This window comes from Chionomys nivalis, chromosome 23 (genome assembly GCF_950005125.1).
Source record: "Chionomys nivalis chromosome 23, mChiNiv1.1, whole genome shotgun sequence".
NCBI lineage: Eukaryota > Metazoa > Chordata > Mammalia > Rodentia > Cricetidae > Chionomys > Chionomys nivalis.
The window spans coordinates 22339954-22366298 of record NC_080108.1 but is presented as its reverse complement, the minus strand read 5'-3'; positions in this window follow the sequence as shown (position 1 = coordinate 22366298).

Here is a 26345-nt window from a genome sequence, read left to right as displayed (position 1 = left end):
ATTATATTTAAGAATACAAACATTATACTACCATTTGATTAAAAGATTACTAGGTTGTATGTTTTCCTGGGGACATGTAAAAAAATCCTTCCGTTAACGTACATAAAAATTTTCTGTACATTAGGGAATACAACACATACAAAATTGTTTTGTCTCAGGTGCTGAAAAAAAAAAACAAAGATAGCTAAGAAGGTCAAAGAGAGTCTTTTATCTCTGGTGTGCACATATGTGTGGTGTTGGAGGGAAGTGTCATTCTCTGTTTCTAAAATCAGAAACAAAGAAAAAGGGAGACCAAGTGAATGGTGAGGAATTTATTGCCCAAAATCAAATAATAAAACCCTTTGTCCCCTCTTGGATCTTACATTGCAAGCTGACTGTATCACACCCGCCATGACTCTAGTGGGTATTAGTACATAGATATTCTGTCTTATCCGTATCTGAGAAATCAAAGAAAAGCTTTCTTTAAAAATTGTTCTGTATTGTGTTTCTGATTCTTTTGCCTGTGAGAATGTATGTGTACCTCTTGTGCTTGCCTAGTGCCTGTGGTGACCAGGAGATTGCTGCAGATCCCCTGAAACTAGAATCATCAATGATTGTGAGATTCTATGTGGGTGCTGGGGATAAACCTGGTCCTCTGCAAGAATGTCAAATGCTCTTAAGTGCCAAGCCACCTCTCCTGCTGTAATACAAGATTTTCTAACCCTGAACTTTTGTTGTTGTTGTTTTTGCTTTATTTTTATGTTTTTTGTTTTTGTTTTTAGGCACAGGGTTTCTTTGTAGCTTTGGAGCCTGTCTTGGAACTAGCTCTTGTAGACCAGGCTGACCTTGAACTCACAAAGTATCCACCTGCCTCTGCCTCCCAAGCGCTGGGATTAAAGCCGTGTACCACCCCCACCTGGCCTAACCCTGCACTTTTTTCTGCTGCCTCAAAGGAATTTTATACCCAGCTGAAGTGACACTGCAGCTACAGGCGTCTGTAACTCAGTTGGAGATTCCTTCCTTTTAAAACTCCATTAAATCAGTGAAACTCAATGCCTGAGGCAATCCTGGGCTATCTGTTCACATCATCAAGAACTCTCTGCTCTTTCTCTCATCAGTGCCCTCAAACATGCTAATTGTTCCTTCTGAAATCATCTTCCTCTGGGCTTTGCACATCTTGTTCCTTTACTTTGGTCAAATCTTTTCAATAGTCCCTATTGCATAAGTTTGGCCTCTCAGTCTGCCATTCTCGTTTCTGGTTGCATGTACTTGCTTTTAGTCACCCTTTGCTTTCCTCTCCTCTTGTCTGATGTGAATTTCAGGAGGAAGGGAATTAGGTTTTATTTTTGCTGTTGCCCATCAAAACTTGAAACTATGTGAGGAACACAGAAGATGATCAACAAATACTCAGTTAAAAAAACTAACAAGCCTGTGGGATATTTTTTTAAATGATTTTTCACATAAAGTGTTAACAGTTTTAAAGCCTTGGAAAATACTCAAACCAGTCTGTGCACTTTCTATGCAAACCTCCTATTCTCTCTAAGACTCTGCTCTACATCCAAATTGCCTTTTTCTTGTAAACAATTCTATTCTGTGCATGGACCCAAAATATATTTGACAAAAAAGCTACAGCGTACAAAAACAGCCCTCCCATACTGAGAAGCAGGGCTTTCTCTATAATCTTAAATGAAGACCTTTTCCCAATATATCAGCTCTTTTGTAAACCATGAAATGAAATGACTGGCTATCAGAAGTAATTTTGCAAAGAAAACCTGTCATCTCCAGAGCAGTAAAATCTCTATAAAACCACATAAACTAATTACCAGGTTAAGTAAAATCACTGGAATACATCAGGACCTTCTCTTGTCTCCAGGGCAGATATAATACAGTAATTCCCTAATAGTCACTCTAGGAAGATCCTGTAATGGGTGGGATGAACTTGTGATAATCTGTTCACTTCGTTTTGGTCCTGAGAGTTATAAAGAGAATATTGGTGGCAGATCACAGAACACAGAAGCAATGCCTATTAATTTTGCATGACACTAGCTAGCCTTTGCAGATGTTTGAGTCAGTTCAGAGTATCCCAAGTGGCAGGAACACACTCATGTGTTCCCCTCGGAACATGGATATAGATATTATGTATGTGTGTTGACATGAACACATATGAACCAGAAGGAGGAGGGAAGGATGCAAACACACACACACACACACAGAGACAGAGACACAGACACACAGGCACATATACACACATAGAGATAGACAGACAGACAGATGATAGAAAGATAGATAGATAGATAGATAGATAGATAGATAGATAGATAGATAGACAGACAGATAGATGGACAGATAGATGATAGAACTAGAAAGAGAGAGACAAAGAGACAGAGACATAGAAATAAAGTCACACAGGAAAGGGGGGAGAGAGAAAAAGAGAGGGAAAGAGAGAGAGAGAGAGAGAGAGAGAGAGAGAGAGAGAGAGAGAGAGAGAATGATTCACTAGGCCTGGAACCCAGGAAGGACCCTACACACATGAAGCAAGCTCTCTACCTCTGACAACATGCCCAGCCCCCAGAGCACAATAATCACTCTTGAACTCTATTTGACTGTGTCTTCTTAGTCCTCTTCATTAAGGGAGCAGACAATGTTTTGTATGTAGCACTTTTTATGTTAGATCATTTAGGTACTTTTGTGCATGTTCTCTTTTGCCTGAAGTGGTGAAGACAAGCTTCACACAAGCGCAAAAAGCCACCAAGGCCTCAAAAGAGCAGGCATGCCAGGGAAGACCGCACGTTTCTTTCATTTACTAAAAAAACATCAAGGAGTTTGTTGCTAATCCAAGGTAAATCAGAGGGTTAAGTTCAACTCACTGGGGCATTGACTTTATTTTATTTGAATTTTCAATACACAAATGATTAAATTGACGGCATTGTTTTTCAGGTCCTGAACCAATCTCATGCTCCACATAGACAATGTCATAGCTCATTGTTCGAGACTGTGATTGGTGATCCTCTGTTCTGCTATGTCTACTTCACGTACCTGATAGATAAAGGCTTTCCTGTTTGCCTTACTGTGTCACATGCAGTGAGCAGCGCAGGTGACTCTCTCTAAAGAGAAACCCACCATGAATTCCAACTGCAGTTATACTGTATTTTTTAGAGACAAATTAGATACATTTTTTTTTCTTTTCAGGAAAGTGCCACTCCTCAGCTCCATTAGATGCAAAAGTTGATTTCCTAGGGCTTTACCGTGGTGATTTCTACCCCGGCCCGGAGGCTGCGATTCATAAAGATTGGCAGGAACCAGATTTCATGAAAGCATGGGTGTTGCCACCCCCCCCCCCCCCAGCTCAAGGGATAGTGTTGGAGGCCTAAAACCTGAGAAGACACATTCACAGCTATTTGTCCAAAAGCCTCCTGCCATAAAACCCACACTGCAGCCCCTCCCCTCACTTAGCATCCAAGGAGATCTTTGAGCTGGATGCTTTATTTTTTTCCTTCCGTGTTTGAGCCTGCCACTGCCTGGCTAGGCTGTGAGTCCCTTTGGGTTTGATAATGAGGTGGAGGACAGGAGTGTAGCCCTCACTAAGCATGTCACCCCTATTTAGCGCCTTTTCCAGGATGGCAGCCACTATTGTTTTATTATGTCCCTGATCAGCTGTCACTATTCATAAAGTAATCACTGCCATTAACACGTCATGCCTCCAGCCATCTGCTGCAGCATGGCACGTACCAAGCTGTTGGGTGGAGGAAAGCAGGTGTCACCCAAGAGTGACAGTGCCACTGTGGCCGCAGCAAAGGTAGGGGAGGTCATTGTGGCGAAAAGTTAGGTGACATCAAATAACGCAATGTTTTTGTGTGTAGTACATTACAATAGGTAATACCACTTCTTGATCCACTTGCAGAAGGCTAAAATATAAAGTTCTTCTTTGAGATACGTCCTAATATTGATCGCTACGTGGAGACAGCAATGTCATGGAATGTGCTGCAACTAGATCTGGGCTGTAAGTGGACTTCAGCATCCAAGTTGCAGTCAAATTGAAAGTCAAACTGAATTCTACATGCCTGGGGATTGAACTGAGGGCCTCGCCCAGGGCAGGCATGTATGATGCTACTGTAGAATGTAGAATGGATCGATCCATCAGATCATTATCTGACATGCATTTAGTGAGCATGTATTAAGTGGGGGTCACTGAGATAAGGTGGGATCAGTCATCATATGAACTCACTACTTTATTTTATTTTACTTTTATTTTCAGGGATGGGTTGCTAGGCAGATACTCTACAACTGAGTGGAATCCCCAACCCAGTAAGCTCTACTTTAAAAAAAAAATCATCATGTGATATATGCAGTGGGCATCATTGATCCCCAATGAATTCCTGCTCCCCATTCTGTCTTAACACTTCATTTGACTTGGGACAACTTTGTGTTTCTAATAACTTTTCACGTTGATGGGAATTTATGGGGATAAGAAACTAGCATTGGAAAATCGTGATGATTGGATGAACTGCATTAGACAAGACTGGACACGTTCAGTGTGGTCTGGCCAGAGATAAACAATGAAGCCTATTAGAGCAGACAGTGCCTCTGTAGGGTACTAAGTTATTGCTACCACTCTGCTATGAAAGGGATTTGTGTTTCTCCAAGTACGACAGGAGTTAACCATTTTACTGGAGACTTAAAGTGTTGGGAGGAAGTTAGATTTGCGACTCTTTCTAGATGCTAGGATTATGTGTCTGGTATCGCTACTTCATAAAATTCAGGTATCTTACCTATCTAAACCTCTAATTATGTATATATAAAACTACAGCTGGATAAGCTGCTTCTTCCTCCACGATATTCAGTTTTATTCCCTTCCCAGGAAGCAAGAAATACTGTGCAAGTGAGTCCACAGCACCCCATTGTCCTCGGCAACACTTCCCCACTTCCTCTGTGGGTGTGAGTGGAAACTTGGATGGTGGCTTTTTTTTTTTTTTTAACTGTAATATCTTTTTCTACATGCCTGGGGATTTAACCGAGGGCCTCACACAGGGCAGGCATGTATGATGCTACTGTAGAATGATGCTGTACCCCAGTCAGGCTCCGGTCTTACGAAGAAACCCAACAGCACTATTCAGCCCCCTGCTTCTGCCCACACATCCCACTGATGGTTCAAGAGCCTTTTCAAGGGTAAGTTTGATGTGTCCTTCAAATCTATGGAGTATATATCCTTTGATTACAAACGTCAGCAGGGCATGTGGCACAGTGGGACAGTCTGTAGAATACAAAGTTATACAACATCAGTATCACTGACTCCATAAAGCCAAGACTAAGTGGGCAGACTTGTGATCACTGGCTGTTGCTACTCTGCCAGATGGCCCTGAAGATGATGATGTCACACATGACTTCATAATTTTAACAAAAGCCAAGACATTGATAGGTTATCGGGAGCAAAATGTTGAATTTCAAATACCTCTGTTGGATTGGCTCCTCAAAATATCACACTGCCTCGTGGCTTTGCCAGAAGGACTAGAAGAACTAAGGATCCTGGGATCTTACCCCCAAGGCAAGGACTGAGTAGTGCTGGCCTCCGAAGCTCAGCTAGGGCAGTGGCTACCAGTTGGTGGATACTAGAATGACCTCCAGGTCACATCTGCTAAAGATATTTGTGTGTGTACACTTAGATTTGTGAGTGTAGGTATGTGATGCTGTGGAGTGTATATGTGAGGTCAGAGCACAGTCTCCGCTGGAGGTCCGTGCCCTCCACCTTGTTTGAAGCAGGATCTTGTTTTTCTTTTGTTAGATAAAGAGTATGCAGAGCTAGCGATCTCTCTCCACCGCTCACCTCACCATGCGAGTGCTGGTGTTTACATGGGTTCTGGGGATTCAAACTCAGGTCCTCTGGCGTGTGCAGCAAGTGCTTTTCCCCTCTGAGCCATCTCCCTATTCTAAACTCTTATAGTTTTGGAAAGTCCATAAGCTGCTGCAAATTCCAAATTATATTAAAGAAATCAAAGAGATAATAAAAATATTAAGATAATATTCAAAACAATAGTAAAATAATATAAATCATGGTAATATAAAATATTTGAATCAACTCTTTGTGCCCAAGGAAGGAAGAACCTGAGGATTTCAAGAAAACAGCTAGGGGACTGGAATCACAGGGGACACTAGGCCCTGCTCCCGAGGCCTGTCTGTGCACGTGTGATTTGCCTCTGGACCAAACTTGCTCTGCCTTCGTGCGAGCCACTTGTATATAAGTGGGAGGCTGGCCAATTAAAGTACGTTAGTAGACTGTGAACCATTTTTGATAGATGGTTCCACATCTTCTCTTTGATGTCTTCTTGGAAAAACGTGTCGGTTGTTTTACTGCGGCGTGTCTGTCAGGCTGAATCTAGTGTTCTCTGAGTAGAAACCTCAAGTTAGTTAGCTTCCTGCTACAGCTCTGGCTCTTCCCCCCTCCATACCCAGACCCTCACACACTACTCAGCAAACTTTGATTATTTTTCCCCTCATACATGGGAGTCTGCCAACTCCTTGAAGCCTTTGACTGTGTAGTAAACATTTAGCTGAGTGGCCTCAAATGTTATAGGGAAAAAAATTGTAAAGGATAAATAATGTATGAAGTGGAGAAAATCAGAGGACCAACTCTAAAGATCCGTAAGAAAGACAATAAAATGATTGTGATCTACAAAATAATCCTATACTTACAAGATGCTTACAGCACTTATAAAAATAGACATATAAGGATATAGTATTTTTACTTCTTGAGCTACTAACTAATATTATTAAGCACATACACATCTGGCATATGATAGGCATTGTATAAATATAACTGGTTCCTATTATAAAGGAAAATGAAGCCTATAAGGTAAGCTGCAATGCTTGCGTGCTCAGTGGTGAAGGGCGGAAGGCTTGACTAAGTAGATGGTAGAATATTTTGAAGCAAAACATCCAGAAATGGGTGGCATTTCAAATGGCTATTGGATGCAAGTGAGAAGGGCTTGTTGGGGGAAAATTACACAAAATTTTGAGCTATGGGAGAGATGCTGTCTGTCTCCTCCACACCTTAATGGTTTTCTGCTTGTCCTCCATGCCGCCTTACACATTCTTTAAGCCCTTTGCCCATTTTTATGCTTGTAGGATAGTCTGACCTGCTATTTGGATCCTCTTCATGGACGTGAACATTTTACCAAAGGTCTAATCAACACCATTATTTACTGGTGAGTGTGATTGACAACTATCTTATGGCTGTTATGTCATGATTTTAAAGTTTTGCTTATTCATAATCAGCTTCTCTGGTCCTTTATCGTGGGCCCATTTTTTTATTTCATTTTTTATTGGGACATCTCTCTCCTTCTCGCCCATCTTCCTTTCTTGACTTCTCATGGAAACTGACATAAAAAAATTAATGATTAAGGAAGCACGTTAGAAATGCTGTGCCCAACCGCTAGCTATTTAAATTTTTCAGATTTACCTATTTTGCATGTACAAGCGTACTGCCCACATGCATATGTGTGCCTCGTGCCTATGCCTAGGGCCTGAGGAGGTCAGAAGAAGGCAGATGAGCTCCTGAGACTGGAGGTCTAGGTCGTTATGAGACATGGCGTAGGTGCCGGAAGCTGAGCCCGGGTCCTCTTCAAGAGCAAAGGTGCTTTTAACTGCTGAGCCATTCCTCTAGCCCTACCCCTGACTATTTTTGGTGAAAAAATAAATCTCAAGATCTCATGATCTAAAGTTAATATGCAAGAGTTTCATCCCCTTGCAAGTGAAAAGACTCAGAGGCCATTTGCTTTGCCATTAGAGGCTTCATTGGCTTCTTTCTGGTGGTTCTGATGGTCAGCCACATATGCATCCAGGACGGGATTTCAGTTCCTTTGAAGAGCCAACCCTGGTGGTCTCAGTCCACAGGATGTAGGTGCTTGTTTAAGTCTTCTTTCTAAAACCCTGCTAGCAAGTAAACCCTGCCTGAGGTCTTTATTCCTGTAAAGCTGAGTTTGGAGGGGAGAAAAGGAGGAGAGAGAGAGAGAGAATTTAAATGAAAACACAAGAGAGATCAACTGATAGCTGAACTTAGCTTCACTAAGAGAATTTTCACAGCGAACATGTATTTTGAACATAATGCCCTAATACCATCTACAATTATGAGCCCTTAATCAGAGATTAACAGAAGGAAGTGTTAGGTGAAATAAATGTCTGACCAGAGAGCAGCGTGAGATTTCTAGAACTAAGCTGACAGACTGGTGGCATCCTTCAGCCTTGAAGATCATCTTCTATGCTATCCTTGGAAGGAACTCATAACAGAATTTTCACAAACAGAATATTAAGAAGAATTCAAGCAAGACTTTTTAGAGTTTGTCCTGTGGAAAAGCAGGTAGACTGTAGATTTAACTTCCTCATTGACTGGTGTTAAGTAATGTTTGCTTAGAACCATCTAGCAAATGTGTCCATCTAAGCAAACCTGCAAATGTGTAGTGGGCAAAAAATAAAACTATTGAAATAACGCATTTTCTTCATGCCAAGCCTATCCTTTAATTTTTCCCACATTCCTAGTATGTAACATTGCCTTTATTAAAAATGGCGTTTAAAAATGAAATGGCATTGGTAAAAGACACCATGGGTGCGCAGTGGAAGGGGGATTGCAGAGCCGTGCTCGCTCTGTTGGAGAAGGGAGATGGGAAAACAGAATTTGTCTGGGCTCTCTCTGAGCCACAGGCCATGGTCCATAGCCTTTAAAGGGATAGGTAATGCTCAAGCCAAGAACTTTTATATCTGTATTTTGATTATTTGTTTCTTTTCATGAAAGAAAGCAATCCCAAGATATTTATATAAATAAAATTCACTCCAGCACAGCACTTTATGTGTGGTGTTGGGAAATGCATGCATACTGCACATTTTTCTGTTCTTCACAGACGCCTGCCCAGCAGTATCTGTCTAAGTGGACTATGATTGACGTTCTGGAGGGAGGCAGCTTGGTGCTATGGGAAGAACGTGGACTCCATTGCGTGGGGCTGAGTCCAGCCCTGATGGCCACTGAATACCTGTAGCCCTGTGACCTTCGGCAGCTGTTTCATCCATGTGTGAAGCAGAGGTCACAGTTCCTTTTGAGTAGGAGGCACTTTAACTGTGACAGTGTCTCTACATCACTGCCATCTTCCTTCCTGGGAGTCTTTCAAATTAGGAGCAGACAACTTACTTACAACTAGGAGCCATTACGGGATTATCAAAGAGTCTTGTGTAAGAAACTTAAAGCCCTTCAAGACGTATGTGTCAATCAAGTAACAATTACATGCTTGCAAAGACTAAACACAAAATAAAGTTGAAATTCTTAGACTTCGGTGAAAATGAGAAAGCATCCAGTGGCTCTGTTTCCAGGAAAGAAGCGTCTGTGTTCCGATTGTTGTGCTTTTCCGCTCAATAATCATGGAGCAGGCAAATACATGGCCTGCGCTACATATTTTTCAAGACAAAGTTAAATTAGGTGTGACTCTGAACTCCAAAGATCCAGAGTACATGGTTAAGATCCCATGCAGAGAGCTATATGCTGGGATATGGGAACAGTGTCTTCCTGGAACCTGGACTAGAAAGTTCAAGGGTTAGGTGGGATGGAAGGAAAAGACACAGTTTCCAAGAGGGGTGGTGGTGGTGGTACCCATGTTAAGCCTTAGAACATGAGTAGAAATGATCTACATTGGCTAAATAGGAGAGCTTGGGTAAGAAGGCATTCCAGGCAGCGGGGCAGAGATGGCACAAGCATAGGGAGATGGACCCCCCCCACACACACAGTGTGTGTATGTTTATGTGTTTTGTGTGTGTTTGTGCATACATGTGTGTGTGTGTGTGTGCATGTGAATACCCAAAGCTAGCTTCAAATAGTGATGAGTAATACTATACTACTGAAGGCAAGTTGGGACCAAATTGCAGAAGGTTTCTTCTCTAGGTCAAGTGGCTTATTGCCTTAGGCGTGAGAATAGGAGTTGTCCTGCATAGATGATCAAAAGACTCTGCATAAATCTGCATGGAGAATAGCCATTTATGGTAAAGTCCATCAGGAGGCAGGTGCTAAGGTTACCCATATCTTATTAAGAAAATAAGGAGATTTGACAATAATCTCTAACCTAAAAAATAATAATTTGGTTCATTAGAGCTAATATCGTGTGTGTTGGACATACACCAGTAGTAATGCATTTTCCTCATGTATGGACAAAACCCCAGTTTCAGTGCCCAGCATTGACTAAATAAGTAAATAAAAAAGAAAACATGCCTGTGATTCTTTAGCAGAACTTGGACAAGCTTTCTTCTTGTTTATTTTTGAGGCATTTGCTAACTGATGCTGTAGAGGGGCTTTTCTTACCTTTTAAAATGTCCTTAGCTCCTTCCTGTCACACACAGGTGACAGGCATAACTTGGAAGCACTTACTCTCCTAACACTGAGTGATGTCTTCTGGAAAGGATAGTGTATCTGTAACATAAATCGACAAAGATTCCCTTCTGTACAAACTGCCCAGTCTAAACAGTGAGCCACTTCTGGGCTAGTGGGTTCTGAGGTGAAAGAATGTATTATAAGGAAAACAATGTGTTTTTAAATTAGCACACATACCCCCCAAAATATATTGACTTAGTGCCCCTTAATGGCTTTCAAAAAGCCATTAGGCTCAACCCAGTGAGCATTATGAGCTTTCCCAAATATGCACAATGTATCCCCACATAGGCATTTGACCTGTATGTACAATGGGATAAGCCAGTTTTTCTCTGAATTCCTCGGTCTTTCTTGCCAAGTTATTTTCTTGGGCCACTTTAGAGCAAAGGGACACATTTTCTCAAGGTTCAAGCATTCACTTGCTCTTTTCCAAAGTTCAAGGCATAAGTGAGCAGTGCCTTTGTCCCTTGTTGAGTGGCCTAAGGGAGGGGCATTCTACTGGGTAAGACCTATGAGAGTCACAGTGTTCACAAAGCAATGTAAAGAAAACCCAAGGAGATTAATGTAAAATATAAAAATGTCTATAGAATGGAATAATTGCCTGAGAAAACACTCCCCAACCATCACTTCAAAGTTGAGGGACTTTGACAAACCCAGTATTTAGATTGGGAATGTATCCAGTTGCTATCTGTCACCAGAGAGAGTAGACGAGAAAGGTTAATAATCACCTACTTTTTTTTTTTTAATAATCAGTTTTATTGCTGAAATGGGAGCTGAACCGGAACATTCACAATTGGAATGAAAGGGCAGACAGGCCGGTCTGGGGAGCTCACTGCTGCGTGTGGAAAGAGGAAGTTTGCATAGATTTTTTAGAAAGGCCAAAGAAAGGGGGTCATTTTATCTCACAGAACAAAGTTTAATTAGATTTTTGAAGGAAAAGTCACCAAACATTCACAAGTCAGAGTACTATGAAGAAAAGAACAATGCCTCCATGTGAAAAGAGGAAAGAAAGTGTACCAAGCCATGTTCAGAAGGTCTGTCTCTAGGTGATTTTTCAGGAACTCAACATGCAACTTGATAGATTGACTTTATTGATAAAGATTTGTGTCATTAGCCTGGCTACTTAGAGGTTATTGTATTATCTTGAACCATGGTGGTGAATAATCACAATGGGGTACCAATTCGCTACTGTGCACCTTCTGACACTTTTCCGGTTCCTACCAGAGATATCCAAAAGCAGAGCATCATTCTAGGGTGAGGGGGTAATGACAGAAAGCCAAAGAACTTGGTAATGATATAGAATTCAGTCTTAGCTCTTGCATGAGTGTGTGTGTGTGTGTGTGTGTGTGTGTGTGTGTGTGTACATGCTCATGCACGCGTGCATGCTGGAGAGAAGACTCAGTGTTTAAGAGCCTTGCTACTCTTGCAAAGAACTTGACTCCATTTTCCAGAACCCACACCAAATAAAAAGGCTCACAAGTTCCCACAACTCGCATTCTGGGGGATTCAACACCTCTTCTGGTCTCTGAGGGCATTGGACATACATATGGTGTGCATGCACACTTTCAGGTACTCACATATGGTCACAGGGGAGGAATAACTCATCCCTTTTCCAACAGAATCATCTAGCAAGTTTGTGCATCCACACATATGTATCTCTCTACATACAGTCTCCTGGTGTTCTGGTTCAAGTGGTCAAAGATTGGTCCTTAAAAGTAGGCATGCTAAACAGCTACTGGCAAGTTCCTGTGCTTCAGTGCCCTTACTTGTAAAGCGAGGACAGTGTTTCCTCCTCAGCATGTGGGATTGTTGTGAAGATGAATACAAAGGCAAACTCTTGGCAGTAGTGCAAAGATCAAATGAGGGTCATTTGTTGTTTATTCCAGTAAGTTTCAACTCTTCTAGGCTAGGGCTCTCGAAAGGGTATTCTAAGGACCAGTAGCTACATGGGCTACTCACATTATGTCCCCTTCCTGGCTCTTAATACATTTCTTAGAACCCAAAGGTTCCCAACAGGGCTAAAAGAGAATGAACCGGTTGAGTTGCGGAACTCGGTGTTTTCCAAAGTTACTGCATTATCTTTCTTTCAGGTGTAATTTATAATTGCTGCTCCTTATCACACACTTTAGGAAACACTTCTCTCGATGATTTCTAACTAATGGTCTATCGTCTGAGAATCTTCCTTGGGAATTGGCTACTTGGTTTGGTACAAGACTCCGATTTTCTGATCACCTTGAAAATGTGTTCCTTTCTGAACTGCTGGTTTAAACAGACTCTCATTTGTAGACAAATCTATTTAATGACTGCAGTTTCTGTTTAAACTGTGAGATCTCATGACAGTAGACTACAAACAGTCTAGAAAAGAATTAAACTCCCGATTTAGAAACAAAATTAATAACTAAGCGGTAGAAATTCATAGATTCATAGTTGGTCAATGAAAGACAATTACATTGTGAGAATTCTTGGCTTTTCTCGAAACTGATGGAATAAAACAAGAACAGTAAGCTAACTTTAGAGCTAATTTAAGACACTAGACAGAAATAAACTTGACAGAAATTGACATAGCCACAACAAAATAAATAAATAGAAATAGGTGTTGTAGAATTTTACTGTCGCTCTGAAGTCAACAATTTAAGAACTTTAGGGGAAACAGAATATAGTTGTGGACATTAGGGAGAGTGTCATTTCAGAGTAAGAGTGGAATGGCTCCTAGCAAATGTTCCTGGGGAAGAAAACTGTATTTGTGGTTGAGGTATGTTTGAGAGAAAATCATCTGCTCGGTCTAGTTTGAGCAGAAGAGGATGAAGCTGTGTAGATGCATAGGGTTGGGGGTAATGAGCAGGCAAGGCGAGGCTGGATGGGTGCAGTGGAGGACAGGAGTGAGGCTGAGCAGAGTTCAAGCAAGAATTTGCTTCAAATACTCAAACACACACACACACACACATACACTGCATATACAAAAACACACAGATAGACTCTCTCTCTCTCTAGTGCACACACATATACAAAAACACACAGACAAATTCTCTCTGTCTCATGCACACACACACACACTGCATATACAAAAACACACAGACTCTCTCTTTCTAGTGCACACACACACACACCACATCACCACATATACAAAAACACACAGACAATCTCTCTCTCTCTCTCTTCTCTGTCTCTGTCTCTGTCTCTCTCTCACACACACACAGCTTTTGCAGGTTTGCTCTAAAAATCTCGGCACAGCTTTACTCGTGAGCTTCCCGATATTTCTGCTGAGGGTCTGGCTAGAAACACTGTGAGAACACCCTTTCGTTTGGTATTTGAGCCCTTATGCCTCCTTCCTGGCTGCAGACCAGAGGGAACAAGTGCAACTGAACATTCCAGAACCTCAGAATAGTAAAGCAAAAGTGGCTCTGGTTTTGGTTCTAAAAAGGACCCACCCAAGCCTGACTCTAAATGTTCTGCTTGATCCATCTCTCGTGACGGCTCCCAGAATTTAGAAATATTTAGAGAACAATTTATTAAAAACAGATAATTAAAAGCAAGGAAAACAATCTCTCAAAATAATTACAATATAAGTATCCAGCTATTACAGTGAAAAGCTAGACTTTAAGAACATGCTTTCTGCTGCATTGCGAAGCGCTCAACAGAGTGACTTCAAATTCACAGTGGTGTATCTTTAGTATCCTAGTTGCTTGGTCCGTTCTTAGCGTCATGACTGGAACATACTTTTGATGCTCAGTGTCCTATATGGGTGAACTAGGGAATGTGAAATGTAACTAAACTCAAAAACTGGGTCATTATGAAGAGTTCAGTGTTTTTTTTAAAAATGTAAAACTTTTATTTCATGGGGCCAGAGAGATAACCCAGCGGTTAAGATCGCTTACTGCTTTTATAGAGGGACCTGCATTTGGTTCCTAGCACCCATAGCCCAGCAGCTCACCACTGATGTGACATCAACTCCAGAGTATCTAGGGCTCTCTCCTCTTCTCCATGGGTACTGCATGTACAAGGTGCAAATGCAGTTAGTCAAGCACACGTGCACATGCGTACATATAAAGAAAAACAAACACAGAATTTTAAAACTTACTTCCCACGACGCTGTGAAACCTAATGAAATACAGTTGATGGTTTGATTGTTACCACCAAACACCCGTGGACTGTGGCGACTCCCTGCCACCCTTTCTGGCTCTGTGACATGTACGTGTCACAGAAATTCTTCTGCCTTTGAGTTCATGATCTGTGAGATGGGGCTAGCTAGACCTGTCAGGAGATTCAAATGAAGGGACGGAGAGGGACAGCAATCAAGCTTTTGACCCACAGATAATACTAGAAAATCACTGGCTATTAATAAACTATAAAATGATGGTGGATAATTTGCAGTCAAAAGAGACAGCCTCTGAGTCTCCTCAGAACTTTTCTTCTATAAATTCAGTAATATGTGATCTTCAGAATCTTCTTGGATGAGCTGACACAGCAGCAATGCCAGGCTCATTTGGCCAGATCCAGAATACGGGTTCAGCCCAAAGTAAAAATCCCAGGAGGAATAAGTGCAGATGTAGAAAGGGAGACGCAGGAAACCCTGGCTGTGTTAAGGCCACGCAGGAAGGCCCGCTGACCTTGGAAAGCGCTGGCTTCTAGTTTTTAATAGAAAAGTAAGGAAGGATGGAAGGTACAAATTCTTGTGAAGATCAAAATAAAATCACTGTGGGGTTGATACACTAATCTCATGCCCTCTTATATCCAAAGGAACAGCATAGTGCTTCTGATATTGATTCATATATGTATATATATATATATATATATATATTAGAGATTGGATGATGCTGTCTTAAAGACATACAGTCACTGGCAAAATGCCAGCTGGCTTAAACTGTGAATGGTATCTTAACTTTATACTTCCATACATATTAAATATGGGGAAACTTGTAGTCATTGAATTTAATAGAATGTTCAAATGTCACAATGTTCTTCCAAAGAAGTTAAATACGCAGACATGAGAATGATTAGCCCAAGACCTCTCCATGGTCTTGGCTATATGGTGCTCCCTCCTCCCCCTTTATATTCAGAGTCCTTGAAAGAATATCCTCAGAGATTTTGAGTTCCTGGTGCTATTGTCTCTAGATATTAACGATTCCTCAAAGACTTCTCTGCCGATAACTTTTGAATGATCTTTCTTCTTCGCCATTATACATTAACCTTGCAAACCACCCTGGCTTTCTGCTGAACTGTCTCCCTCTGAGTTTGAGGATCCCTTCCCTTTGCCAGAAGTTCCTTTCTCAGGATTCTTCCCCTATCACCCCCTCTTTGTTGACACTTTTGTTTTAAGCACACACATCTATTCTTGCTATTTTATTTATCTCCTCCACCCAAAAGTTTGGGCCACCATAATTTCCTCCTAAGCTCATATATATCTTCGCCTGAATTTCCTCAGGCTCAGCAAAGAGTCAAAGTTCATAGTTGCCTGTGCAGGCCACTGTCCTGTCCTCTTTGTCACAGCCATTTTGCTTTTAGATAGTACATATTTTTTTTTTCTGGCGGTACAACCTCAAAACATTAGCTTTATCTTAATCCAGTGATCATTTCTGAACCCTAGGACCTTTCTGGGTTTAGTTGCAAGCTCAAATAATTTTATCTAGGCATATCTGCCCACACTTATCCTGGACTGACTGATGGCAGGATCTGTGGTACCTCTGCAATACTCATTCTCATGTTTTCAAGCTAGTTGCTAGAAGCTTCTTTGCAACAAGCAAGAAAAAGGGGGAAGATCAGTTGGCAAATGCCAATCGTGTCAGAAACTCTTCATGGGAAACTTTTCTAAAAACTCTACCTGGAAACCTTTGCTTATGTAGAGGTGACCAGATCAGTGTTGCCCAACTATCCTGATCTGTGAAGGAGACAGAGAAAAACAATTAAACGAATTGGAAAATGATGTAGCTCCAATATAAAAGCATTCTAGCAGCCAGGGGAAAATGCATGATTCAGTGATATCTGGTGCACAACCAACAACAATACCTACAGAAATCTTCTCCTTTCTTCCCCAAGTTTGCTTAAAATATACTCTTCCTGGGATCAGCAACATTACCCAGCAAGTAAAAACACCTGCCGCCAAGCCTAGTAGTGACGTGAGTTCTTTCCCTGAATCCCACAAGATGGAAGAAGAGAATCAACTCCTGCTAGTTGTCCCCGACCTTCATTCTGGTGATGCAGCTTGCATGTACTCACAAGTACACTCATGCACACAAATAAATAGAAAGAAATTAAAACCTAAAATGAACACCTACTACAACTGGTAGTGAGAGTTGAGGGATTTCCCATCAGTGGTGTCGTCATCATCATCCTTGTCATCACCAACATCATCATCACCATCAATAGCAGCAGCAGCAGCAGTCGCAACAACAACAATGTAACATTTTACTTGAGGGCACAAGAGTTCCTTGGTCTGCTGCTGCTATCTGCCCTCTTCATTAAGTCACCTCTTTAACATAAAATCCCTTGTGATTGATGGACACCATGCAACCTGCTGTGGATGAATGACTATGACCTTTGTTTGAATCTGATCGTTGCACACGGCAAACACACATCCAGTTAGCACATTGTGCCCTAGAAACATGAAGAGTCATTGTGCAGCTCTTCAACACAAATTGCTAACCATGACCTTTGTATTCAGAGACTTACAAGTTGAGTTGTGCACACCAACATGGCATGGCTGTCTTTCCAGTACAACATAATAAAACAGGCTACATGCTAGAGACAGGTAAGAGGAGCTGTAGAATCGGAGAGGAAGCCCAGAGAGAGTCACCCTGGGGACAGCTGAGAAGATGTCACAGGGGAGGAGATGCTGCCAGCAGAGCAGTGTAAGTACGCATCTACCATGCTAACATCTAGATGATAGATTCTCTGTACTTCCCAACTATTCTGAATGAAAAACAAAGCAGTTATATCTTTAACCTCCACGGGAATCTAATTTTTTAAAGAAGTAGTCCTCAGTGAAACGAGGGAAAACAAAGCATTCTGGGTCACAGGGCTGATAAATGAGAGAAAAGCTGGCCTTAAAGAGTGTACCATACAATCACCCTGAAATTAGCTGAGAACTCATTTGTCATGGGCGCACCTACCCTACAGAGAATTCCTCCAATTAACATCAGAAGCGATCATTCTTAACCTCTCATGCATTAAGAAAATCTCGTCTGCACCCAATGTTCTGTTCATAATCAATGAAGTTCTTTATGGATGTTATTTCAAATTTATCACCTCGCATATTACGAAAATGAATGATCTAGTGGACAAATCCGCTGTAGATCTGGAAAGCAGATTTATTTGTTGTCTGCGGGCTCTGGTCGGATTGTCCTTTGGTCTCTGAGATGCCCTGCTCCACTGTTTCTCACAGGTTAGGGGCATTTAGTGACACCCATTGACGGCATGGGTTGGTGCTCATAGACGGGCAACTAGAACAGAAAGCACATTTTTGGAAGGGTTACTTATATTCTGAAAATGTCAGCCATGGCTTTTATTTGCATTCATCGGGATTTCATTTGTTGCATGGTTCCTTGTGTCCGCACTGATTTTAGACTCTCCCCTCCTGTAAAACAGCCAGGTCACGTCTTGTGCTCTTTACAGAGTGATAGGTTGAACCACCCTCACCTGAGAGGATGGCAACACTGTCTTCAGGGTTCCGACCACAAGGCCCTTGGAGAGCTGCCAGGAGTAGGCTTTTCTAACAAGTTTCCAAGCCTTGTAGCTGCTGTTGCTAACAAGAGGCTGAAGCTTGAGAAACATCACTTCCCAAGACAGAGGCAAAGTGAACTTCCATTGTAGGAGCCTCTGTCCTGCTGTGTGACAGAAGAGATAAGTTTAAAGCATCAGGTTTAGAAGCAGAGACTCGTGATTGAATTCCAGTTCTGCCACTTAGTCACTGAGCAAAGGTTAGGCTCCTCTGAGTTTTCACTTCCAGGTTAGTCAGCTGGGGCCGTCCTTACCTCTGTTAAAGGTTTGTCCTGCAAAACCAATGGAACCATGCTTGTAAAATGCCTGGGAAGTGGTGGATGCTGACCCTTACCCACATAATCCACACATTATAAGAAAGATTGTGTGTGTGTGTATGTGTGTGTGTGTGTCTGTGTGTCTGTGCCCAGTGACAGCAGCCTGTCTGACAACATTTTCCTGGGCTTCTGGCTAAAGCACTTTCCCATTGGGACTGATACTATAGTAATTTCCATTTCATTTGAAGAGGCTTTGGAAAGTAAGACATCAGGTACATCAAAATAATTATTTTATAAAGGAGTTAGAATTAAAAAAAAAAGTACAACTTATAAAACCAGGTTGCTGAGGCAAAATGTCATTCCGCACTGCATTGTCTGTCCCAGTCCAGAGCATTTAGAAGTTGTGGGAACATAATAAAACATAGTTCAATTTTCTTTATTGTTACTTTTCTTGGGGGGGTTGGAGTTATTTTTTATTATGGATTTTATGATAAAGAACTTAGCTTCAAGAGCACTTTTGAATTTGCTAGACATTAAAACAATAGAGAAAGACCATCTTATAAATTGAAATTCACATGTGTGAACACTAAATGCTGGGATTTGATTTCTTTGTTTCTATAGAAACAAAAGAAAATTGAGATTAAAATAAGCTAAAAATGGAATGTGTTTTATGAAATAGATAAAGGAGCTATTTTACTCTTTGTGCAGCACAGTAAAAATTTCTACATTTAAGATCCATGCTGTCTGTGAACCATCCCACTTTATAAGGGAAAGTTCCTATGGGTCAGTGGTTGGGTGGAGAGTCAGGAAGTAGAGGTTGGGGCTCAGGGGAGGACTGTGGTGGCATTCTGGTGAGTTGTGAGTTCGATATCAATAGGAAAAATCCAATCTTCTTGTTATTTCCTTCTTACTAGAGACACTGCGGCTGATAGATTAGGGGGTGAAGAAAACAGTTTTCAATGTAAAAACCCAGGCCAATAACCTCTGTGGTGTTAAAGTCATCATGCATCAACGATAATGAGTCCTTGGGTTGCTAAAGATAGACCAGCAGTTGGGTGGCAGTGACCCTGCCTTTAGTTCCAGTACTCAGGAGGCATAGGCAGGCAGATCTCTGTGAGTTCAAGGCCAGCCTGGTCTACAAAATGAGTTCCAGGACAACCAGGGCTACACAGAGAAACCTTGTCTAAAAACAAAACAAAACAAAACAAAACAAAAAAAAAAAACAAAACCACAAAGAATCAATGTTCTCTGTAAAAATGTAGGAGAAAGAGAACCAAGAAATGGTGTCCAGGAAAAGAGACCAAGTCTTATGAGACTCATGGGGCAGTCCGGCAGATTGAGAGAGACAGAGTGGGGGTTGTCCAAGTGGCATGGTGACTGGCGGTTATGTAAAGATACATGTATACTTGGACTGTGTGCGTGTATGTGGGGACCAGAGGGTCACCTCCAATGTCATTGCTCAGGAACACTATTCACTTTGCTTTTTGAGGGAGGGTCTCTCATTGATATAAAATATTTCATGTAGACTAGTGTTGTGGGATAAGCCTTCTGCATCCTGTGAATATTTATTCCCCTCACTGGTTAATAAAGAAGCTTCTTTGGCCTATAGCAAGACAAAATAAGGCTAGGCAGGAAAGTCAAACTGAAAATACAGAGAGGAAGAGGGGCCAAGTCAAGAATATGCAAGACAGTCACCAGGAAACAAGATGTATAAGAGAACAGTAAAGTCACGAAGCCACGTGGCAAAATGTAGATTAATAGAAATGGGTTCATTTAGGTTGTAAGAGTTAGTTAGTAATAGGCCTGAGCTATTGGCCAAACATTTTAAAATTAATAAAAACTTTTGTGTGATTATTTGGGACTGAGCAGTAGGGACAAAAAAATCTCTGCCTCTGCCTACAGATTAGGCTGTCCCAGGAATCTGCCTGTCTCTACCTTGTCAGCCTTGTTTTTACAGGAATATACCACTAGGACTGACGGGATTTTAAAAGACTTGTTCTGGAAGATTCAACTAGTCCTTATACTGGAAAATAAAGTGCTTTATTGACTTAGTTCTCACGATAATCCAAGACCAAGGAGCTTTGAACATACAGAGGTTAGCATGCTTGATTGCCTGGTGTCACTTTAGTGTGAAACTTTACAGAAATCTTTTAAAAGTCTGTGTTAGTTAGTCTTTCATCACTATAACAACGTTGCCAGGGTTGTTGACTTATCAAGGGGATAGGTTTATTCTCTCATAGTTATGGATGCTCCAGTAACTTGATTGGCCTACAGTGTTTTGGACCCATTGTGAAGTGATGTGTGTTGGGCAGCCCTTAGTTGAGTAGAATTGCTTATCTTGTGTCCAGGAAACAAAGAAAAAGGAGAAGAGACTTGGGTTTCAAAATTACCTCAATTAGCTAGACTAGACATAGCACTAGACTCCAGATTCTAAAGGTGATAACACCTCACACTCTGGGAACCGGGCTTTTAAAACTTGAACTTGATCCTTTGGAAGATAGTTAATTTCTGAAGTCTACAGCCAGAATCTGGACAAAGTAACTGACCAAGCTGAAACATAGTCTCAGTCTATAATAGTTAGACAATATAAAACACAACTGGTTCTGATGTTAGACACCATTGACACATTTATCCTTAGTGTCTAATCCAAAGATATTTTCATGTATTACAATGGTTCTAATCAAGTTATATATAATGATTCTCCAATTCTACCATTGATCTGGTATTGCCATTTCATTAAATTACAAGCAACCCGAGATAAAATTTGAAGAGGTGAAAATCAAAATTAATATCCAAGTCAGTGACAAAGTTGATGTTTCTCAAATATAAAAAGTAGGATCCATTACCAAAAGTCAAAAGACAGGAATTTAGAATTAAGTAGTGGATCAGTAGAAATTGGGTGAAGATTCTTGTTTGCTCAAACATTTATTTTTCATGTATGAAAGGGAATACCTAAATCATAGTACCATAAGAACATTAGCAAGTATTTGGTCCTTGATTGGTGCGTATTGTTGTGGGGATGTAGCTCAGTGATAGAACACATGTTTACAGCACACAGGCCCTTGATTTAACACACACACACATATACACACACAGAGAGAGCATGGAGAGAGGGGGGTTATTGATTTTCAAGCTTGATAAGCTATCCTTCACTAGTTCCTATGACATTAAATTAGGACCATAGGAGACAATTAAGGACCAACTTCCTTAAGCAGCTCAGAAGGGCCTTATATTAGGTTCAGTCCTCTGATATTTGAGATTCTGAAATTTCAGATCCAGGGACTCTTACTTCCATTTTCATTGGGTCCTAGAGTTTATGAAGCCAGCCCTGAAGATGATTATGACTCTGTAAGCTTCAGTCTCTCCGACTTTGAGAACTCTCATCTTCTTTTCCACTCCGGCAACCACAGCCAGATGTTCTGTTTCCTGTGACCTGTGTGTCTCCTCCTCACCCCCAGGGCAAGTATGATTGGCTTAAAGGTAGACTCCTGAACCAATTGTTTGAACTCCTGGTGTGATATCTCTTCAGGTATCCTGTGGAGCTGTGGCTCTCTACCTTCCTGATGTTACAACCCTTTAATACAGTGCTTCACACTGTGGTGACCCCAACCATAGAGTTGTCCTTTGGTTACTCCATAACTGTAGTGTTGTTACTGCTATGAATCATAATGTAAATATCTGTGTCTTCCTGTGGTCTTAGGTAAATCCTGTGGAAGAGCCGTTTGACTTCATAGGCGTTGCGGCCTACAAGTTGGGAACTGCTACTATAGGCTCTGTGTGTGTGTGTGTGTGTGTGTGTGTGTGTATGTCCTGGTAACACAGGGGAGGTGAGCAGTTTACACTTACATGGGCCTGCTTTCTTCCTTTTACATATGTAGTATTGAGAGTGTGAACATGACAAAAAATTCAAATGTTTATACAATCAAAGAACACCCAACTCAATCTATCTTCCATTGGAAAACATGTTTGCTAGGACACAGGCGCTCAACAGATGGGAGATGAAAAAAAAGGAAAAAAAAATCAAATCCACATTGTGGCTTTTATAGTACAGTTATTAAGAATTCATGCTCTATCAATGATAATCGCTCTAAGCACATAGAAGAATGATGACTCTTCTCATTCTTCTGGGCAGTCCAGTCCAGTGGGGGAAAGCTTCAGATTGACAGCTTACTCTCCTGTAATTTATGAGAAGTTCTGCTCTTCTAAATCTCAGCCGGACAGCCTACATTAACAGAATTCATAATTTCCCACTGTCAAATCCACAGCACGGTATTCAGAAGTAATAGGCAGTAACTGGAAGAAAATGGTAAGAGCATACATCAAGATGAAATTGAACAGGCTTGCCAGAGATTGTATACGCCACCGCTTATATCCAAGTCGTAATAGGGAAATCAAAACAAAGTTAACACAGAGGAAACAAGAAATCTGAAATAGCAACATCCCTCTTGGAATCCACTCATCCACTTGGTTTTATATGATTGCATTGGATTTGGCTGTAGTGCTTGTGGAAGACTGTTTTATTTGTCTTGACCAATTCTACTTCATGGCTCCTGTTGCTTTACCTGTCCTCTATTTGCTTGATTATAAAATCCACAAACTCACATCTTGAAGAATGATTCTTTCCAACACAGTGAAGGGATGCACTGACTTGAAAATTATATTAAAGCTTTTGAACTTTCCCAACATTTTTGGAAACTGCACTCACCATATAAAGGGTTAATTTGAGATATAACTTCAACCAGGAAGAGTTCAAATTTAGGAGAGGTTTGCCTTAAATCTTTCTGGTAAGGCTTCATAAGGGACGTGTAGAATTCAACCTGTTAGCTGGTCCGTGACAGGAACTGGAATTCTGAGCAACTTTGGAGTATGCTGAAGGGACAGTGTGACTGGGTCTTGTTGCCATATATTCTGCTTCCAACCCAGAAGTGAGCACCACATGTTACTTGTGGTGTGGATGCATGTGGTACGTGTGGTGTACAGGCAGATGTGTGTCTGCCTGTGCAGGCAGATGAGTAGGCCTGAAGATGGTGACCAAAAAATGACCTTGGGCAGCCTCCTCAATTGCTTGCCACCTACTTTTTGAGAGTAGGTATCTCACTGAACCCTGGAGCCCACCAGTTTAATTGGGCTAGCTGGTCAGGGAGCTTCCAGAGTATCTCCTTCCCCAGATAGTACCAAGGGGATCATGCAGACATGTGACCACCACCCCAGGCTTCTTACAGAACTGTTAGAACTGAATCTAAGACTTTGTGCTTGTGCGGCACAGGCTTAACTTCCTGATGAAGCCCATGATATTGCAAACGTTTTCACACAAATAACAAACCCGCTGAGGATTCCATGTATTCACGCGTGTTCTGGATGCTTTGAAGACAGACTTTTGATCCAGAAGTGATAAATTTTTGTAGGCATTAAAGATTTTTCACTTTTTCTTCGGAAGAAGTTCCTGTCTTAAAGGCAGAAATTTTGATCGTCTAGATGGCTGCATTATAAACTGTCCCTCTATCTGTGCTGGGAATCAAATCTTCAATTCTTTTGGGTCTATGGATTCCATTGATTTTCTAACATGAATATACCTATAAAATTATTTGAATTATATGAAACATGTTTGTTATTGTTCAGAATTAAAATTTTAAAAAAGAACAATTTTATTATTTCTAATCCTGAGATCATGGAGTGCTTGTGCTCTGCCTTCCTCACTTTCCTTCCATAAGCTTGTTAGTTGCAGGAAATCCATGGATCATTGGAATCTTCCAAACTTGCACTATGTGAGTATAGGCTAACTGACCATGGTGACACAAGCTTGTAATTCTAGCTATTGGGGAGGCTGAGGCAAGAAAAAAAATACCAAATCTCACCTGAGCTACAGAGCAAATTCTAACCCCAAGTGCACAGATTAATAAGACACAGAATAAAATCTCAAAATAAAAAGTGGGGTAAAAAGCCTAGGGATGTAATTCAGTGGTATAATGTTTGCTGTTGTCTGAGGTTTCTGTCCTGCCTGATTTCCCAGCCATTTAGTCCCAAGAAAATCATACAGAGGTCTACATTAACTATAAACTGATTGGCCCATTAGCTCAGGCTACGTATTAACTCTTATAAAGTATATTAGCCCATTATTTTTGTCTATGTTAGCCACACGACTCAGTATCTTTTTCAGTGAGGCAATCACATCTTCTGTGGCTGGTCAGGACTGCAGAGGAATGGGCTTCCTTTTTCCCAGAATTCTCCTGTTCTCCTTGACCCACCTCTACTTCCTGTCTGGTTGTCCCTCTTATACTTCCTGCCTGGCCACTGGCCAATCAGTGCTTATTTAAGATATAATTGACAGGATACAGGCCATTCTTCCACACCAGTTTGCCTATCATGCATAAGGTCTTATGTATGAAACAGTACAAAACAAAGAAAAGAAAAAAAATACTGAACCCATAATATGAGCTTTATAAATATTTGCTGACTGAATAAATGCTCTTAGCAATGTTAATTACTTTTATCATTATAATGTCAGCATAATGGGGAAATATTCATTTCCAAGTACTTTGAACTCACACACACACACACACACACACACACACACACACACAGGGCTTATGTTACAAGACAGGAAACTTTTTGTAATGGTAAATTTTTTTGAAGAAGGCATCAGTTTGGAGCGCTCATTAATTACAGGAAGCCCTCTCAAATGTGTGCTTGCAGTGGAATCTGCATGTTGGCATTCAAGAAGTATAAGGATGGCAACATCAAATGTTTGTTTCTTACTCATTTGACTGAACTTGCAGAGTGTCAGTGAGACATTTCCTCCCATTGTTTTGCATGAAAAAAAGGCAATGAACAACTCTTGGCAATGGAGAAGACACTTTTTAGTATGTTAGTTTCTAGGCCAAATGCCTCATTTCCCTCTGGTAAGGGCATTTAAAACATTTTCCCAGGTTTTTAATTAAAATATAGTTATATCAGTTCCCCCTTTTCTCTTCTGCCTCCAAACCCTCCCAGGTACCCACAGTCCCACACTGATATTAATTCATATATATATATATATATATATATGAATATATATATTAAATATATATATATATTTAAATATAACCTGATGAGTCTGTTCAGTGTTGCTTGCATGCGTGTGTTTTTAGAGTTGAAGTTTTGATCATTTTTTAATCCCTTGACGTCTTTACCATGGTGGAAATAAACTGAGAGGTAGTCATGGATTCTGTCCTTTTCTGACAGAATGTTTGTCCATGAAGGGACTGGTATGTGGCAAAGGACAAAATCATGGCTGGAGCATGACGTTTTGGGGGAGATCACTTTGAATGGAAGTACCTTGGGCTCTGGATCTCAAGTTCATGTTGGCCCGCTGGTGACCTGGCTCTCATCATTTTGTTCTAGGAATAGGTAATTTTTTTAAGGATTTATTTTTAAGTTTTTTAAAAAATTTTATAATTTATATATTTTATGTATATGGCATATGACTCCTCTGTATGTATATCTGCATTTCCGAAGAGAGCATTGGATCCTTGTATAGATGGTTTTGAGCTGTTTTTAGGTTGTTATATGGTTCCAGAGCTTCTAATCAGAGTCATTTTTCCAGAATCCAAGATTTATTTATTTTTATTTTATATGTATAGAATGTTTTCTGCCTGCATGTATGTCTGTGCACCGCGTTGTTGCAGTATCAGCAGAGGCAAGAAAGACGACATTGGAACTGGAGTTATGGAGATTTGTTAGCCACCATGTGGGTGCTGGGACTCAAGCCCACAGCATCTGGAATAGCAGTCAATGCTCTCAAAAGCTGTTCCATCTCTCCAGCCCTGATTCTTAATAATTGTCCAGTTGCCAAGGGTATTCCACATGTCTCAAAATGCCAGCTGAAGAAGCTGAAGGTGATCCTTTTGAATATTCCACTTCGGTTTAGGCTGCCATGATGTGGTCCCAGTGTAGACTTTGCAGCTGGGAGTCTGGGTTCTAGTCGAGCTTCATCATACATTACCAGGAAAGTAGCTTAGCTC